Source organism: Leptidea sinapis, chromosome 4, assembly GCF_905404315.1.
Source record: "Leptidea sinapis chromosome 4, ilLepSina1.1, whole genome shotgun sequence".
NCBI lineage: Eukaryota > Metazoa > Arthropoda > Insecta > Lepidoptera > Pieridae > Leptidea > Leptidea sinapis.
Window position 1 is genome coordinate 12,366,722 of NC_066268.1, and position 20,826 is coordinate 12,387,547.

General features: G+C 35.1%; 1 protein-coding gene across 1 annotated transcript in view; it reads right to left on the reverse strand.

Moving 5' to 3' along the window:
* LOC126979875 (SUN domain-containing ossification factor) overlaps positions 1 to 20,826 on the reverse strand; it is an 82,833-nt gene that overhangs the window by 32,654 nt on the left and 29,353 nt on the right. The window lies entirely within an intron of this gene.

Consider the following 20,826-nt stretch of genomic DNA (forward strand, 5'->3'; position numbering starts at 1 on the left):
GGACTTTCTACGATTCAGTTAGAGTTAGATATCGTTCCCGCAGGTCAGAGTTTGTTCAGTGGAAACTGGAAACAGGTTGGTCGAGAAATCTGCGCGTTACAGGAAGCCGATAAGTCTCCGGCTAGATAAATATTGTGTTCAATTTCTTTTGTATCGTTATAAACAACTAAATGAAATTGATTGCACAATTTCTAGCCTTATTGAATTGTTCATTAAATTAAATGGTATTCAATAACCCCCTACTGTTTGAAGTATCAATAGTACGATCACATTTCTCTCGTAAATAAGATTCAATTTTGTTTTGTGTAAGAATTTTGAAGACTTCAGAAGAATTGTTGTTCATTATCACGAACAATCATAATCTTGATGACATTCCGCTTATTGTGTAATGTTTTGGTTTCAACACTGAAGATGAATCGGAAATATGTGGTTACGTTGGAATTTTGCATATGACAATTGGCAAATGTATTAGTCTGACTATAAGTCTGAAAATTACCCACTTGGGTATGTACGTAGAATGCATCTTTGAATGCATTTTGGAAGCGGGCACGCCCGCAACGAACCCGCTTGTAGAATTGTGTCGAAGGGTCTGACCGACAAGGATGGCTTCATTAAGGTGGAGCGGAAGAAGAGGAGACCTCCTAGTCATAACCAATGTGGCACAGCACCGATAGGACAGAACCAGCTCCTGCGTCCCGTAATCCCAGCGACGTATATCTACGTCTCTCGCTTTCACCACACCACCAAGGCATCCGACATTGTTCAGTACTTGGTGGAGAAGACAAGGTTCCGGTTGGGGGTCAAAAAGTTGGTGGCGCGTCACGCAGTAGACTTCAACTCTTTTGTTGTTCGCGTCCCGACAGAACATATATCAACCTTCCTGGACGTCCAAATATCGCGGACGGCGCCGACCGCCGGAAGCTACCGAACCCGCGCCTCACATCGCCGCGAAAATGTGACGTAGATTTAAGTTATACATCATATGTATGTTAGACTATAAGGTATTTATTTTATGGGCCTTATAGCCTGAAATAAAGGAATTTATTATTATTATTATTATTAGAATTGAATCGACTATTACACTGAAGGGCCGAGATCAAGAGTTGCATTACCTAGTTCCATGATTGTCAGAGCATCGAGAAAGCCTCATTAATTTTGCAACAAACTTGCCTAATGAGCGCGCAATTAAATGTAGCAACCCGCAAGCGTTAGAACAAGAGTTATAAGTTATAACCAATAACTGCAATCTGTTAAGACAATAATAACTATAATAGCGATCTTTATGATAACGATCTTGATATTAATTATTATTTGTTTACTGATTATTTCCGCTTACAGACCATGATGTTTAGTTTTGCTAAATAAATACACCCATTCTCTTCTATTTCCAAAGATACTCAAAGTTTAAAATTACTTCTCCCTGTTGTGTAATTCTGTAGTGACAAAAGTAAGGTAAAGACTATCGATAAAGCAAGAATTTGCAAAATGCTTCCAAATAGACATTTCGCTTATGATTGGTTTATTTAGACGTATAACGCTTCCCGTGTTTGTTAGCAAGGCTGCTTGATATTCGGAAAACTTTAGAATTATCGTTGTACCTGGTGACGTTGTTATCAGCGAGATAGTTAACATTTTGCATATTCTTGGCTTATTCGCAGGTAAAACTTTATATCAACTTTATTTGTAAGGCGGAAAAGTTTTAAATTTGGAATAATTTTACTTTGCGTTATAATACGATCAGGTATAAGTATTATCGAAAGAGAAATTATGAAATTTGATAATTATCATGTCGATTTCCTTATAACCGAGAAAAAATTGAGATAAAAACTACATTTGAGATAAACTTATCATCTCTCATTTACAATTATATAAACCATCTGTTACCCGCAACTACGTCCGGATTCACCAACCATATTTGTTGGTGTTCCAATAATGCTGCGACAAGGATATATACAAAACAATAATAATTATGTGTCTCATCGTTAAAACAGGGTTCGTAACAAACGTTTTCGTTTGACCGTTTTTCTCTGACTTAATTTGCAAATTTGACTAAGTACCACGGAAAAGCCTTTTCATAGAGACTATGACCGTCACAAATTTATGTTCCTAACCATTGGTAACATAATTTTCAAAATCAGTTACCCCTACAACCTCTCAAACTTCGCCTTTTAATTATTATAAAAGCATAGAATATTTATTAATTTTCAAAACCTAAGACAGTAAAGTAGGCGGTATTTATACTGAATTGACAATATCGCCATAAATATCACATAGAAACAATGCCTCGGTTTGTACCATTCGTATACAGTGATTAGACTCTTACGATTCGTATAAAGTGATGAATCTATAAACAAGTGTAGATTAAACTTAGGGCCGGATCCACACAGATAAACACTGTGGATTGTTGACTTGAATTTTGTTGTGATACGGACTTACTAAGAACCACGCGACTAAAAGCGATCGACAGATGTTCTTTCAATTTATTTATGCGAAAATCCTGCATTACTGAAGAGCGCGCCAAGGGAGAGTGGCAGGACCAGGGCTAATAGATGAACGTAATCCTTGCCTTCCTTTCTGGAAGAAAGCATTCAATGCTCCAATCAAAATAGATTTTGCTATTGATTAAACTAAAATAACCCAGGATTTATTTGCACTAACTTTTACATTATTTAGCAAAGGAGGAAAATTAAAAGATTATTATAATGCCGACGATGATTATTACATCACGTCTGTTGCTCATTTCGCGCTAGAACGGCGCTACGCCTAGCAGACTGAATCCGAATCGAATTGCAACTCTAAAGTATGTCGTAAATTATCAACATTTGATGATTTATAATTGAACTTATATCACAGTTTAACTTGCCACGTGAGCGTGTATATCTTCTTATATATAAAAATAAATTGCTGTTCGTTAGACTCGCTAAAACTCGAGAACGGCTGGACCGATTTGGCTAATTTTGGTCTTGAATTATTCGTGGAAGTCTTGAGAAGGTTTAAAAGGTGAATAAATATGAAAATGCTCGGAATTAAATAAAAAAATACCATTTTTGTTTTTCCTTTCATGTGTCCCAAGTCATTCAGATTGCAAATTAAAATAATAGTTTAAAATGAATAACTAATTAGAATTTTTATATCTTTCTAACTTTCTCAGGAGGTTAAAAATAAACTTGATTTTAGGTAACTATAGTTGGTAGATCACCGACAGTTGTTAACTATCTATCAGATTATTTTTATGTAGATTGATAATTCTTAAGTTTTGTCAAAAAATTAAATTACCTATCCACACAAAAAAACAAAACAAAAAATATAGTTTATCGGAAAGCTTTAAATTGATTAACACACTGTATCATAACTGTGTGTGTCTGTCAATATATAATTGAAAACTTTTAAACTTTTTTAGGAAAACTTATTTTAAACGTTTTTAGGAAAAATCTGTTTTGTACTTATTCGTGTGTAATTAATCGAAAATAATAAAAAAAATTCATTGATACCGAGCATTTTTTTTATTTGTTTTAATAAAAAAAGGTTACCGTTTGTTTGTTTTAAGTTTATTTTATACGAAAAGTTTAGGTCTTTTATTCACCCACATCATCCATAGAGTACGAAGTCTGCCGAGTCAACTAGTTTATAATATAAAATTCTCGTGTCCAGGTGTTTGTTAAATTTTTCAAGTTTAGTTAGTTTCAATCTATTTTTCATAACCCTAAATGATAAGGGCCACCCACCCCTAAATATTATTTTTAATTTTTATTTTATTATGATTCAGCATTAAAAAATACATACAACTTCAAATGTTCACCCGTCTACGATCAACGCCTATTTTTGTATCGCGATTTTTATATTATTCTGTTCCATCCACAAATCTGTGATATATATATATAGCAGCTGCAAGATAGCAATCGAATACAATAATTGTACTCGTAGTACGATATATTTGGTAGGTCTGAGAATCGGCCGTCACCTATTTATTATACCGGATTTTTTTTAATTTTTGATTTTTTTATTATTGGGTACTTTAATTGGCAATACAACGTGTGCTGGGTCAGCTAGTACATATAACAAAATCGTGATCGATAATATAGTTCACTTAGTGTTGTAACTATCGATAGCTGCTATTATACAATATTAGTCTTGATATTAGGGTTACTAATGGGAACCCTATATCTAAACCATCACTGTCCGTCCGTCAGTCTGTCTGTATAAGAGTCTGTATTATGTAATTTTTGTAAAAGTGTCAAACAAAAGTTAGAAAATATCGTGCTGTATGTCCGATGTTGCTCTCTCTCGCATGCGTTGTGTATACGCCAGTATATCGTAAGTCTGTACATAAAACTAATAATAAAGTGAATAATAACTAATGGGCCATCCACAACGAGCGCCTTGTACACTCGATACGCTCGTCGCCCTTGAAACAAATTCTGTCGAGCAAAAACTTGATATACATGCGATATTTAACGCTCTAGACTCATAACTATATAGATGATACACCGAACACTGATATTAGCATTATAATAATATGGCGTGCACGCGCCATTAATATAAATTATATTAATATTGAGCGTGTTATACCGACAGATCTATTTAGCACTTCTTCGTTCGAAACAAGGACAATACAAACCCAAGCTGTTATATTTTAAAATGTCTGCTTTAATAAACTGAAAAAACCGGCAAGTTGTGAAAGGGGCGGGCATCCATCTTGATGAAGTGATGTACACATCACCAGTGGGAGGCTCCTTTGTACATAATGCCGGCTAGATTATGGGTACCACAACGGCGCCTCTTTCTGCCGTGAAGCAGTTATGTGTAAACATTACTGTGTGAGTTACTGAAATTAGTGAAATTACTGGGCAAATGAGACTTGACATCTTGAAGTCTCAAGGTGACGAGCGCAGTTGTATAATCTTGAGCGGCACTGCATTGTAATGGGCACGATTGGCTGAAAGTCCTGCTCGTCACATCCCTTATTTTCATTTAAAAAAAGACCCTTCCAAAATCACCAATCAAGAGTCAACTTGTATTGACGACTGTATGCATACGTCCGTTTCTATCCCCAAATTTACCGCGATGAATGCGAAAAAGAAAAATTGTATTCTATATGTATAATATAATGAAAATTGTCTTTTTTTGAGGTGAAAGTCTTTCACGGCTAAACCACTGATCGTATCGACATGAAACTACCACCATTCGATGCGCAATTTATCCTATTGGTTTATGGCAATATATCGAATTCCGACGTTCCTTCATTAATTTATTTCCTTTTTAAATTCGCCCAGCGAAGCGCGGGAACGGCTTGTTAAATAATAAAAATATAAATAACAATTTAAATAGTGTAGAAAAAAACAAATGGGAATATAAAAATTAATGGTAAAAAAGTAAATTATCAATCTACCCACCTAGGTTGAAATGTAAACATTTTTCGGCAGATTAAGTGGAGTAATCATTTATAATTCCGATTATAACGATAACACTGATAGAATATTCTAGATCGTTCATACCGTGACGTTTGACCTGTTTGTACAGCTGATGTTACGACTATAATCAATGCTTATTATATGGACCCACTAACTAAACTATTGTTTCAAAGTGTTTACCAATTAATTAACAAGCTGTTTCCAGTGGATTTGACCCGAAATATTCGGACTATCCTAGTTGTTATGCTTAACAATTATTGTCAATAGTAAAACCTTGAGACGATGAAATAAAGGAATTATTGTGTTGCAATAATCCATTATTGGTTGTCGCGTGACACTGTTTGGAACTTTATAGTTTCAACAATTTTTTTACTTTTTTTATATAAATATATTATGCGAACACAATTGTTCGTTAGAAATTTATCACAGTTTAATTAAACTAATGATTAGGTACTGAAAAAGTACATTTAAAAAAACAACTAATATTACAGAATAAATTATAATCTTCATTATTGTAGATCATGTATTGTACTACTTCTCTTGTTTATTATATTTTTAAAATGTGTTAATTGTAACTGTGTTTTTAGTTTTTACATAAGTTTTTCGTAAAAAGGGTTTAAGTCCCCCTGAAACAGTGATCTGGAAAGGTCACGAAACAACTTTTACACAAAAATTATTTAAAAACACAAGTTACAATTACACGAGTTTGAATCCTTTAAAGAGCGTTTTATATTTAAATGTGTCACACTCGTGATAATGAAAGAAAATACTATGTTAATATAATTTTGCCACGGATGGTATTCAGTAATATTATATTTATACATTCTTTCAACCTATATATAGATTCCGTTTGAAGGCATACAAAAATGTTATCATTCTTTATGAGAGCAGGACAGTTTCCGGCAGAGATTTTTAAGAATTTTCAATATTTGAGTTTTGTGTAGAAATGATCAAATAGGTTACATATCTCCTAAAAGTATAAGAGGTATCGTTTGAACACAACTCGTATTATTAAAGTGAAACTTTTATTACATCGTCTCAAACTTTTTCGTCCGTGTGTTGCATGTCGTGTGACGGTCGGGCGGCGCCTATAGTTCGCAGCAGCTGACCGTGTAGTGTATATACTATTACTCATTTGTGCCAGTGCTACACGCTATTTTGTTTGTTTTTGTCAGTGTTTAATGTAAATGTTGTTTGTCAATGTTTAATGTAATCCTTTTCAATCAATATTTTTAACCAGGGCTAAGACACAGAGTTTAATAAAAATATTAGTTGGAGACTTAATCTACTTTTATTATTATTTCCCACTTTCATTCCAATATTCCAAGTATAAAATTAAGATTGATAAAGCGATTTTTATACCCTTAATGGAATATTATTTCAAAAATTTTTAGTTAAATGTCTATAATGTGAAATAAAGTTTCACTTTTACCGTGGTTTCATAAAACCACACAATCCTTTTTTGTTATTGTGTATTACGTAAAGCGGGAGTAATTTCACGAGCCGTCGCTTCCAGCTCACACACGTACACGGTGTTCAATCCATTCTTCACAAGTACGGTTCACGGATAGCTCGCCGCTAATTAAATTATATCGTAGCGTCATGTCGCACGATAATAAGGAAATGTCAGACTTATGCGATCCTGGTAATGGAAAGGCGCTCGTATAGGTTTAAAGTTAAGTTAAAGAAAGAAAAAGGAAAGAAATAGGAGATTGTTAACCGAGGGTCGAAAGAATCAATTCACGAGATATTTAGACTATAGTCCGAGTAGGAATTGATTTTTTTTACCCGTGTTTAACACTCTACTTTTCATTTCGAATATGAGCAAAATAAAACTATTTATTTATATTTGTTTATCTAAACTATTCATAGATAATATGTAATAATAGTAGTAGTACCTTATTAAAATTAATTGTCAAATTCATGTCGAATTTTTGAATTTTAAATATGGAACTCACCGCGTAATTGTTGCGGCTTATTCCGCTCAAAGAAGTTTGTGCTAAGTTCACACTGGCTGTTTGAGAAAGTCACATGGCCGCAGCAATTTTTTTTTATTAGTTTTTCTTTTACATAAAACTCTACACAGCTGACAGCAGTTCTATTTTTAAAGTTCATTCCGGCCCTTGGGTGGGAAGTAATTTGTATGAGTTTTTCCCTCTCTGTGGAGGGAAGCAACATTTTCTACCCAATAATCAGATCATAACAACAATACTTTCAGAGTATGAGAAATGAAAAAATAATTGCGTCTGTCTTGAAGCTACCGCCATCTATAATTGATTATGAGCGAACGTAGCACCATAATATCTAATATATAAAATTCTCGTGTCATTGTGTTAAGCTTTGAAACGGCTAAACCGATTCTCATGAAATTTTGAGTGCATATTGGGTAGGTCTGACAATCGGACAACATTTTTCATCCCCCAAAATGTTAAGGGTGGTCCACACGATTTTTTTTTTAAATTCTTTTGAATTTTTTTTTAAATTTGTTTGATTATGAGTCAGCTATTTTAATATCGGCAATACAACGTTTGCTGGGTCAGCTAGTAAGTATATAAAATTCTCGTGTTACAATGTTAGTTACCTTACTCCTCCGAAACGGCTGTACTGATTTTTACAAAATTTTATATGCATATTCAGTAGGTCTGAGAATCGGCTACCATCTATTTTTCATCCCCCTAAATGTTAAGGGTTGTTCACCCTTAACACTTTTTTTTTTAATTTTTGGACAAAATCTTTTATTTTTATTTTATTATGATTCAGCATTGAAAAATACAAACAACTTCAAATTTTTGTATCGCTATTTTTACATTATTCTGTTCCATTCACAAAACAGCTATAGGGTTGCAAGGTAGCAGTCGAATTCAATAATTGTATTACGACATATTTGATACGTCTGAGAATCGGTTGCATCTATTTTTTATACCTCAAATATTTTTGTTATTGAATGTTTTTTCATTACTTTATATGGCAATACAACGTTTCCTGAGTCAGCTAGTCATGGTATATATATTTGAAGCTATACTACTTTTATATACACCCAAATTCGACACCTGTCGTTGGTCAACTAGACCATCGTATATTTTTATTGGTTGTTGGTATATGTATTACAATATTGTTCTTTAGACAAACTTCTTGCGTGCGTATTATAGTTTGATTTTTCATCATTTATGTTTATTCCTATATTGTTTATCAAGTATTAAGCTAAGGAAGTTTCGAGGTATTCCCAATACAAATGTCATAAGACAACTTACTGGGGAGTTTATAATCACGCCTCTTTCCCGTAGGGGTAGGCAGAGACCACTTCTTTCCACTTGCAACGATCCTTACATGCTTGTTTCGCTTCGTCCACTTTCATTATTCCTTTCATACATGCTCTTCGGTTTAGGGTACTCTTGGCCTGGCCTTTTTCCAAGACGTCCCTGATTTGATCTTGAAACGTCCGCCTAGGTCTTCCCCTTCTAACACTTTCATTCACACTGGCCTTATACACTTTCTTCGTCAATCGTTCTTCATTCATTCTCTCGACATATCCAAACCGTCTCAGCATTTTTTATTATATAATAAATAAAATTCTTTATTAGTTTTAACAAATTCTCCATAATAAATAGTGGCAAGAACCTCCTTTTAAGCATATAAAGAATGCTTGTGCCAGGAGACTCCGCTCTTTCTTAGCCTTAAAATAACATGTTTAGAGAACTTAATAATATTTTTAATGTGCGTGTGTGTGTGTGTGTGTGTGTGTGTGTGTGTATGTGTGTTTTAGCGTATGTGTCGTAAGAGCAACTCAGTATCATCATAATTTTGTGGTAGTATCCAGGCGATCAGTGCAATTTTACATTCATGGGCGTTTCTATTATATATACGTATTATATTCAGGTATACATACATATATATAGGTTCATAATATTATCAAACGACAGACAGAAAGATTAAATGTGCTATTTTGTGTCACTTTTTCGCTTTTAATGTTAAGCATCCAGAACACATGCTGTTTCATTTTCTTTTGGTTTTATAGCATTTATAAATAACTTGTGGTTGGATTAGGTCTAGCTTGTGGTTGCGACCAAGACTGGCAAACATTCGACCCAAATGTAAGTAAGCCCCATTTAAGTGTTTTAAAATAAAGTTGTAATTATATACGCTAGATATTTGTAGAAGATTGCAGTAAATATCTTTAAATTACTATAACTTCTTTTCAGTTATTCAATTTTAATAAAACAGGAGGTCTACAACGAAAATCGAAAAGCGTAGTTTCGGTCCGAAACGAAAGAACGACGAATTTCGAATTAAATCCTTGCACCAAAGTACTTCGGATCCGAATAGTGCGGATGGATTTCGTTTCGGAACCATACACATAACCATAAAAAGTGAAGTAGTTACGATCATAATAATGTCAAACAACGAAAACGTAAGTATGTCAAAAATGAATTTGGGAATAAGGTAAACGAAAGACAAAATGTCTAATCGCGAACTTCGTATCGATCTTCGGATCCGAAACACTTTCGTAATAGGAAAATGTACGATCCGTGAACCGAAACTTCATATTATTTTATTAATTTACATTTACTTTTTTGACTTACTCGTGTAAGACATTGATTTGACGACCCATATAGCCGAATGGTTAGTAACCCTGACTTCTAAGCTAGAGGTCCCGGGTTCGAATCCCGGTAGGTGCAATCATTTATATGATGAATATGGATGTTTGTTTCCGAGTCATGGATGTTTATATGTATTTATGTATGTTTAAGTAAGTATATTGTATTAAATATATCGTTGTCTTGTATCCATAGTACAGGCTATGCCTAGTTTGGGGCAAGATAATTTGTGTAAAAGTGTGTCAATATTATTAAATTGATTATTTGACGTTTGAGTGTGTTTGTTGCATCATTTTACATATTATATTGTAATTAGAAATGATTTGTAAATCGATGTACTTAAATGTAAATCTTGATGTAAAAGAGTGGCAATGAGTTTCTTGCTACTCCTTCTCATTAGCCTTTCTTCTCATTTAACCCTTTACGCAGTAGCGGTAGATTCAATAAGATTTTTTTTTGACATTCTTAAGTGTCATTTTCGTGACCTACGCGAATAAACTGATTTTGATTTATTTCGATTTTCGTTATAGGTGTCCAGAGAGTATATTATTACGGTTATAGTTATAGTCTGACAAACCGTGAAATATAGTCTAAAAACAGACAGAACACAATTAAAAAATTTGCTGATTTATGGTTTATTGTTCTTCTTTAGCAACTCTCTTTCTTTTTTATAAATTTTTTTCCATTTTTCCGTTTTATTATATGTTTGTATTAAATATTTTCCCTATAGGTATCAGTTAAATCTTGGAAACTCGAACAATCCTCCTGGTCTTTTGACCATTTCAATTTTTCTTAATCTTTTGATCAAAAGACCAGGATGCGGTTCAAAATATTTCACACGAAATCAGAACAATGCTACATCCGAAACTAATAATTATGTATTTCTTGTGATAGAGTCGAGTACATTACAATATGCGGCACACAGTCATCCTAATTTTAATCCCACGAAATTGTTTTTACACATTAAATAATTAAAATTAAAACACCATTTGTTGTATCTGGTCAACAAACGGCACTTATGTATGTCGCAGATATGCATCATTATATCATTTACGGCCGTTGCCAATATTCAGTCTATCTCCGGTTGTGGCCTACTTGAGATAAAAATCGTAACTATCGTTGACTTATCTGTCCCACCTCCGTACACGCTATCTGTCAATGGGAGGACGTATAGCTTACCAGCGATAGAAGTTTGTATGGAAATTGCAATTCACGCGTCCCAATATAAGGCGATAAGAATGACTTATCGGGTATATTGGGACAGCTTCAGATTATTGCCAGCTAATTACTGACAGTAGAAGGTAGTAATTTATCTCTATCTGTAGATAGTATAGTAGTACTTCGGAAAAGTTGAGCTATAATGAGAAATAGCAAGAGACTCATTACTTTAAATCTAATTTACATCTTCAACAATTTTCATCGAAACAATATATGAAAATACCAATCGATTCAATCTATTTATGTTAAAAAAATCAGAAAACCTTATGTTTTGACATTCCTGTTTCTGCAAAACGTGAGCAAATATCTGTATCGCCTCATTGCAAACATCTGGCCGGTCGTTAGTTGAATTTAGTGTTAGTGTATCCAGATCTCGATAGCAATCTGGTAGACCTGTCTGTCCGTATGCAGGCGACGCGGTTATCTGAGGGCGTGGCCGCTTGACGAATTTGTGTAACTGTCTCACAGCTACCATACATTTGCCGCACCGTGGAAAGTTGCCTCGCATAGCAGTTGTAATTATCAATTGCAATATTGGTTGTGGCTTAATTATTATGTATACAACTCTCATAAATTGGGGTATGTTTACAATATTTTAGGTACCTATATTTATTTTCAGGCAGCCCTAAAATTTCGTAATCTACACGAAGACTAAACGAAGATAAACCGTATCTAGTACTTAGCCACGTACACGTCTGCTCGATTGGGTGTAAAAAGTTTTTGGTTTTGTAAAAGCCAAGAGGTCAGTTATAAGTTTTGTGATGCCCAAAATTCAATTATTTTCTCACCACATTGGAAATATTTACTGTCTATAGGGAAGTTAAACTTTTATAAAATACTAGCTGACCCAGCAAACGTTGTATTGCCGATATTAAAATCGCGATACAAAAGTAACTGTTGATCGTAGATGAGTGAAAATTTGAAGTCGTATGTATTTTTTAATGCTGACTCATAATCAAACGAATTTAAAAAAAATGTCAAAAAAATTAAAAAAAAAACAAAATCGTGTGGACCACCCTTAACATTTAGGGGGATGAAAAATAGATGTTGTCCTATTCTATATATTGGACCGGCTATACGCAGAGGGCATACAACGCGCTGCGAGTGCAATATAATGACGCGTTTAGGGTAGTGATGGGGCTGTCTAGGTTTTGTAGTGCATCCGGCATGTTTGCGGAGGCGCGCGTTGATGATTTTTACGCGATCATTAGAAAAAGATGCGCATCATTAATGAACAGGCTCCAGGCTAGCCCCAACACTATCCTAAGCGCGTTGGCATGTAGGTGGGACTCCCCACTGCTGAGGCATTGGATAGGTTTGCATGCGCCTCTAGCTAGGTGCAACTTATTGTGAAAATAACTAACCTTACTAACATAATTTTTAAGAAAAATTGTAACTAACATACAATTACTAACACTACCACTAACATTACTAACTTAGTCTAAGAATAATTGTTACTAACTTAATAACTAATACTTATGGATGTATAGTGTCCGAAATAAATGATTATTATTATTATTATTATTATTATTCTCAGACCTACCCAATATGCATTCAAAATTTCATGAGAATCGGTCAAGCCGTTTCGGAGGAGTTCAAAGTTTAACACCATGACACTACATAATAGATTATAACATTTCTTATCCTACCAGTGGGGAGGCTTCTTTGCAAAAGATTCCGACTATATGGGTACTAAAGCGTCGCCATATACTACCGTCAAGTAGTACATAATTCAAATATTCTTACTCAAAATAGGATATTAAATCACTTTTTGAAAGTCAAAACCTACCGCCCGGGCCCATTCGAAAAAGTATGCCTCAGCCTGAGAAGAACGGGCTCAAGAAGCTCAATTGGCAATTATTTTTTATAAAAATATGGTTACAATGTAATATCGAACAATAAAATTTATTATTTAATAGCCTGTGGGCGGTCGCTCTATTCCCAAACAGTGGTATAACTAAGAAAGTCATTTATGTTATTGTAACCTTTACCACACAAACGCTGTTTAACAATTCTTTTGAATTTGATAACTTACAATCATTATTGTTTCGGTTTGAAGGGCGCCGCAGCGAAAGCTGTCAATGGTAAACAGATGTTTACATTTTTAACCTATTTATGTTATATAATACTGTTTGTTTTCCTAATAAAATAAATAAATTAAAATAGTCCAATAACTGAGTTTTTTTTAAATGATAATTGATACGCCATGCCCATTACAATGCAGTGCCGCTCAGGATTCTCAAAAAATCCAAAAATTCTGAGCGGCACTACAATTGCGCTCGTCACCTTGAGACATAAGATGTCGAGTCTCATTTGCCCAGTAATTTCACTAGCTACGGCGCCCTTCAGACCGAAACACAGTAATGCTTACACATTACTGCTTCACGGCAGAAATAGGCGCCGTTGTGGTACCCACAATCTAGCCGGCTTCCTGTGCAAAGGAGCCTCCCACTGGTAAGTTAATGAGACTTAACATCATATGTCTCTTGATGAGGCTTTACGAGCTCAGTTCTTTTATTACTTTTGCACGATCTCAAATGCATGAAAGGTTATGATGATATGGTATCAAATAAACAAAAGATACCCAAAGTAAAACACAATGAACTCTGTAACAGTATAATGAGAACAAAAGCACGCCCCCGAAAACTCGTTGTCCAGAAACCCAATTCTGAAATAGATCATGAATCATATTATATTTGCAAACCGTAAACGTTTACGCGTCGCCGATACGAAGCACATTATTTATTGGGCTTAGTTATCCACAAAGAACTTTTTCATAACTTAGTCATAATTAAGAATTTACCAGTGGGAGGCTCCTTTGCAAAGGATGCCGGTTAGATTATGAATACCACAACGGCGCCTATTTTTGCCGTGAAGCAATTAATTAAGTAATGTGTAAGCATTATTGTACTTCGGTCTGAAGGGCGCAGTAGCTAGTAAAATTACTGGGCAAATGAGAAGTAACATCTTATGTCTCAAGGTGACGAGGCAATTGTATTGCCGCTCAAAATTTTTGGGGTGGTCACTGCATTGTAATGGGCATTGCGTATCAAATACCATCAGCTGAACGTCCTGCTCGTCTCGTCCCTTATTTTGTTATATGTTTAAGTAACATTTGAGAGATGATTGATTCTTGAGCATTGGTCGTCCTTATATACAATAAAACGACGTGATAGCGTTTGCGGCCATTCTAAAACAATGTCTCCTTTGGAGTACTTTTCATAAATTCCTGCTATATCAATAATATTTCATAACATCAACAAAACTATGAAAATATGCTCCCTGCTGTCATAATGAAATTGTTTGGCAGCAGAACTGTCAAACCGTGCGTCAATAAATTCTCTCATAGAAAATATGTCCATACAAAACAAATAAGTCGATACGAAATAAAAGCTATTCTATCTCCTCAAGTTAGACTACACTGCACTCCACGAAGTAATCCCCATTAAAATCCGTTCATTAGTTTAGGAGTTCACTGGGAACAAACATCAGGACACTGGATTTATTATTTTATGATTTATATATTTTTGAATGAAAATAAGGGACGAGACGAGCAGGACGTTCAACTGATCGTTATTGATACGTCCTGCCCATTTTAAGATAGTTACAAAACCCAAAAATTCTGAGCGGCACTACAACTGCGCTCGTCACCTTGAGACATAAGATGTTAAGTCCCATTTGCCCAGTAATTTCACTAGCTACGGCGCCCTTCAGACCGAAACACAGCAATGCTTACACATTACTGCTGCACGGCATAAATAGGCGCCGTTGTGGTACCCATAATCTAGCCGGCATCCTGTGCAAAGGAGCCTCCCACTGGTAAATATATTAAGATACAAAAGAACAGGATAATCGCCACGCCGCCTGAGACCCAGTGAGTAGATATCTTATATCAGCAGCGGTGGATTAACACCAGGGGCAGTTGGGGCAAGTGCCCAGGGCGGCAAATTTTTTAGTGCGGCAAAATTTTGATAGTAAAAAATTTTTATTAGTCTTATCAAGACTGCTCAATATAATTAATTAATTCTATTTAATCGACCAATTCGCAATTCAAAAAGTCAGACGTGTGACTTAGTGCCAAATTTATAATTGTTAGTAAAAAACAAATATTAATTATACATGTTTTCAGAATATATAACATATAATAAAGTTTCTGCAATAAATTAGTTATTTTAGTTTTGAAAAATAAAATATATAAACTTTAAGTTTATGTAAAACTAGATGACCCGGCAAACGTTGTTTTGCCAAATAAAGTATAATTCACGCGATAGTTTTATAAGTAATAAAATATTGCCTATATTATAGCCTGTACATCATTTTGTTCTATTGTCAATAGTTTTTGCAGCGCACGAAAAAATAGGTTTTCGAATTTACACCTTGTGTTACAAAATAGCAATTTTATTACGGATCCCTAATTTAAAAAAAAAAAACATAGCCTATAGCCTTCCTCGATAAATGGACTACCCAACACTGAAAGAATCATTCAAATCGGACCAGTAGTACCAGAGATTAGCGCGTTCATACAAACAAACAAACAATGCAGCTTTATAATATTAGTATAGATTCCAGTATTGGGGCGGATTTTTTTGCGGTGCCCAGGGGCGGCATTAAGTTTAAATCCGGCCCTGCATATCAGTAGTAGTACAGTAAGCACAACATTAGAAATAAACATTCAAGTGTCGTTATCTCACAGATCAATGCACCCGCTAGCACGGTCATCGTCCACTTATAATTAGAACAAGGTCACTGACACACTTCCGGTACTTAAGTCTCAACAGCACCATCCTCGTAGTGCATTTTTTTATGTTTCCGGCTCTATTTTAGATATTTTACTATTATGAAACTAAGATTCAATATTGAATATTAAATAGGCTTGAAAATATTGTTAATCCTAATGCAAAAATGCTGTTTTCAATGATATTTACAAGAAAAAAGCATGCATATCCTAATGGATTTAATGGAACCCTATTAGTATTTATGTGAAGTTATTACACACATTTTTCAATATTATAACACTAGAAATAAATGATTGTTTGTAACTTATTCTATAAGCCTTGATAAGATAGCTTTAGAGGGAAATGTGTACACTTTTATAATAAAGTCCCAGCCACTGTTCAGGCATTATCTATTTAAATAAATTTACATGTTTTATTAAAAAATAGCTCAGTCTTAAATCCTACTACTCCACAGCTGAATATCTAAGTGATCCGGTAGCCTGGGACTAGATTATAATTATTTTATAGCAATAGCAATGACAGTACATTCTTGTAAATTGTATTAAAAAGAGTGCAAAAAAATAATGCTGGCAGAATTTCTTGCGCCGCTTCTTCTCTCTCAGAGCGCCATTTGTTTCCGAAGCGGTAGTAGTATCCAGTATATTAGAAATGACATCAAAAACAGTTCTATAGGAATCAATTTAAAGTCATTTTATGCCAAATCGTTTTAAAGAAACAGTAACCGGCTTCAAGATACCATGGGTTGCAAATCTTAATTTAATACACAGGTTTAAATAGCACACGTAAACATAATACTTTTAATTGTTACTACTCGTCGTGAAGAAGATAAAAATTACATGACGAGGTAATAACCTCTGTATTGTTTTTAAAATGTGTGACGTCATTACTGTTGACATCACAATAATTGCTATCTTGCTGAAGATCACTCATTGGGTCTTCCAAAGAAAACTACACGAGTAGGTATTTTATTACTTTCGTTTATTCAACGGACAGCGTTACGACGTCCCAGAGATCCATACCGTACGACAGCCCGAGCACGACAGACCCAAGTGTCGATCGTGCGGCTGTATTTATAGGACTCGGTGAACGTGCACGTGTTTTCAATTCGTGTTGTTTTTTACAATAATTTCACGTCACAATGTAATTAGAGGATAAATTATAAACTAATTTTAACTAAAATTAGTTAAACTGAATTATTCTCGTTTTTATAATAGGTGTGTTGTAGTATTTGCGCCGATATACACGATAGTTGACTTATTTCTTTAAATATAGATATCAAACTGTAGCTGTCTTATTAATAAACGCATTGTAAAGTTACTCCAAGCTTAAAATTACTTCTCACTATGTCATGTAGTTCTGTAGTGACAAAGGTAAGGTAAATGAAAAGGTTTTAAAGTTGGGATAGCTTTAATTCGGGTTTATTAATAACACAGTGGGTGTATTAATAGACAACCTGTTAAGCCACAATTAATTACAGGCTGCCTTGATTCAAAGAACTTTAGCACGACATAACACATCCAACGATCCGACCAACGTAACAATAATTATTATTAATAGTAATATTTGTTTTTGTTTAGAACACAATGCAAGAACACGACTCAATCGCGGCCAAAGTCCAAGCACAAATAACCAATGAACAGCTTAGCAATCGTTACCTTGTCGGATGACATATGCAGTGTGTTGAACTTGGCAATGCATCTGTAGTCCCCGCGCAAGGACAATGCAAACGCAATAGTTTGGTATAACAGACAGGTCTGTGATATTATAAAATAACTATGTATTAGCTATTAGTCTGCATGATTTTTTTTTGGGTTGGCGATCGCAGTTGATGGTGGTGCTCTCTTGGAAAGATCCTCCATTCTTTATATCCCTAAAGGGCGCTCCCAATATTCAGTCTATCTCCGGTTGTGGCCTACTTGAGATAAAAATCGTAAGTATCGTTGACTTTTCTGTCCCAATAAACTTATCGACGGTAACTCACCTTATCTATACACACTGTTTGTCAGTGGGAGGACGTCTAGCTTACCAGCGATAGAAGTTTGTATGGAAATTAGAATTCACGTGACCCAATATAAGGCGATAAGAATGACTTATCGGGTATATTGGGACAGCTTCAGATTATTCAAAGCTAATTACTGACAGTAGAACGTAGTAATTTCTCTAGCTGTAGAAAGTATATTGGGAATGGCCGTTAGTTGCCTCTTACGACACCCACGGGAGGAGATGGTGTGGTGGTATTTTGGTGCGACATCGTGTCGTGCGATCGTCGTGGAGATCTTTGGGGATGCCTTTGTCTTTCCTTTTTGAGGAAGCCAGATAAGCTACACATATCGTAATTAATCATTTTGTAGTGCGCAATAAGCAATTGATTTAAGGTAGCTGGCATGTCGTCGCATCGCAGGTTTGTACGGTAGGTACGGCACTACGTAGTGTTGTGACCTTAGCGATAGGCAATTGTATAATTTTAACATTTGGGTTTACTGTTTTTATCTTACTATATTATGGAAACATAATACAGTATAAGTTCATTACCCTCACATGAGGGCGTTGGCATCTGCGACACAGTTGTATCGCCAAATATGAAAACAACTTTTCTTATTTAAAAATGATCATCAATTCTTATCCTCAAAATTGGTATTTTCATGTTATTGTCTTTAAAGTACTATTTTATATGAACATTTAAATTGCAACTCTGCATTCATTCTGTGGTGACTTGTTCACATTAAAATTTTGCTTTTATTGAAGAGGAGGACAAACCCATCGGATCACCGCCGCCCACATTCTCTTGCAGTACCAGAGCTATCACAGGAGCGTTGCCGGCCTTTTAGAAAAGTGTACGCGCTTTTTTTGAAAGAACATATCGAAGCTTATGTACACAGCTTCGTTGTATGTGAAAGAAAGGTGGGGAATTCGGTGGCAAGAATCAAGTCAAACAGCTCTTTGGAACGCCCTAGTCCCCGTGATAGATGCGGTAGAAGACACACACAAAGACGCAACGTCTGTAAGCAACGCGCAGTGATCTAAGCTTTACACAGAGCACTGGAAACTCAAACAATTCAAACAGCTCTGCGCTACAAGCGATCAAATGGTTCAAGCTTATTTTTATGGAAAAGTAGGACAAACGAGCGTACGGGTCACCTGACGTTAAGTGATCACCGCCGCCCACATTCTCTTACAACACCAGCGTTGCCGGCCTTTAAGGAAGGTGTACGCGCTTTTTTTGAAGGTACCCATGTCCCGGAAACACCGCACAAGGAAGCTCATTCCACAGCATTGTAGTACGCGGAAGAAAGCTCCTTAAAAACCGCACTGTGGAGGACCGCCACACATCCAGATGGTGGGGATGATGTCCTAACTTGTAGCTTCTTTCCTTTCTTTACTTCCTTTTAAGCTTATCTTAGGGTTGTGCCAATCCAGATAATATGACATTAATAGTCGTATGGGTGTAAGCTGCGGTCACCATCAGGGGAGCAAGTCAATATAGAATGCATACAATATAAATCTGACTACACGATCAAGTGATAGCAGATCAACTGAACCATACACTCGCTAGTAACATCATACAATCATACAGCAGATAAGCGCGGAACTGCTTGTAAAGCAAACAGATAAAATACACATTTATGTCAGACGCCACGTTTGTGCGAACTTTATGCAATAATTATCAGCTTACGTTGCAACTGGCAACGTAATCTGAAAATAATTAAACGGCTTGTTTATCTCGAGCCAGCGAGGAAACACTTACTGATAGAAAATGACATTAATATGTATTAAGTTTCTTCGTTACATGAAATGATCTTATAATTCCAAGTATCCGTGCACCACGAAACTATTGGTAAAACAGCCCTTAATAAATCAAATAAAATATTGATGTCGCAGATACTAAACCACATTTAGCACCTATACCAATTCGGAAAACATGCAACACGATAAAACAAAAACATTAAGACTAACATCATAGATGTGGATGTAAGTTTGTTTGTTGCGCTTTTACGCCGAAGGTACTGAACTGATTTTGTTGAAATTTGAAACAGCGATAGACTAGAGCTTGGGAGAGGACGTAGGCTATATTATCCCGGAAAAATCAATGGTTCCCGCGGGGAAAACTGAAATAAGATTCATATAAAATGTTGGGAACGGGAGCGAAAATGGGAACTGGAACTGGAATAGGACATGAGATAATATTCAATTTCAAACTTGCTTATTATTATTACAAACCCTTTATCTACGCGGGCAAAGTCGCAGGCATCAGCTAGTGACTTAAAAAAATGTGAGTAAATAAAAAAAAACTTAAGTTAAGAGTTAAAAGTTTATTTAAAGTTATGTATGACAAAAAATATTTTATCAATACTGTGAAGTATTTTAAAAGTCAGGGAGATAAATTTAAATTTAACAATAAAAATGGTATTCTCCCAGCCACCACAATCAGAGCACTTTTATGGCTATGGAAGATGGATCACCGAGTGAAGAAGCCTGCCACAAAAACTCAAACAAATAGCAAAAAATTATGTTTATATTGCACGAATAGAATAATTATAATTATTGTTGTCCTACAGAGGTAAAATCTATATATATATAAAAGAGAATGTATGTTTGTATGTTCCCTAATAACTCCTATACTATTCGACCGATCTCAATGAAATCTTTTGTAATAGATTCGTTGAAGCTCAAGGAAGGTTTACATATATAGTTCATATGGCAAAACAACGTTCGCCAGGTCAGCTAGTTAAATTATAGAATTTTACGACTATTTAATGTCCTTTGTAATATGATTAGATAAGCAAAAGCTATAGCCTAATCTGTTCTACGTTTAAAATGGAAATTAGCTGGACATATACAAAAACAAAAGTCGAAAGATGGTCCCAA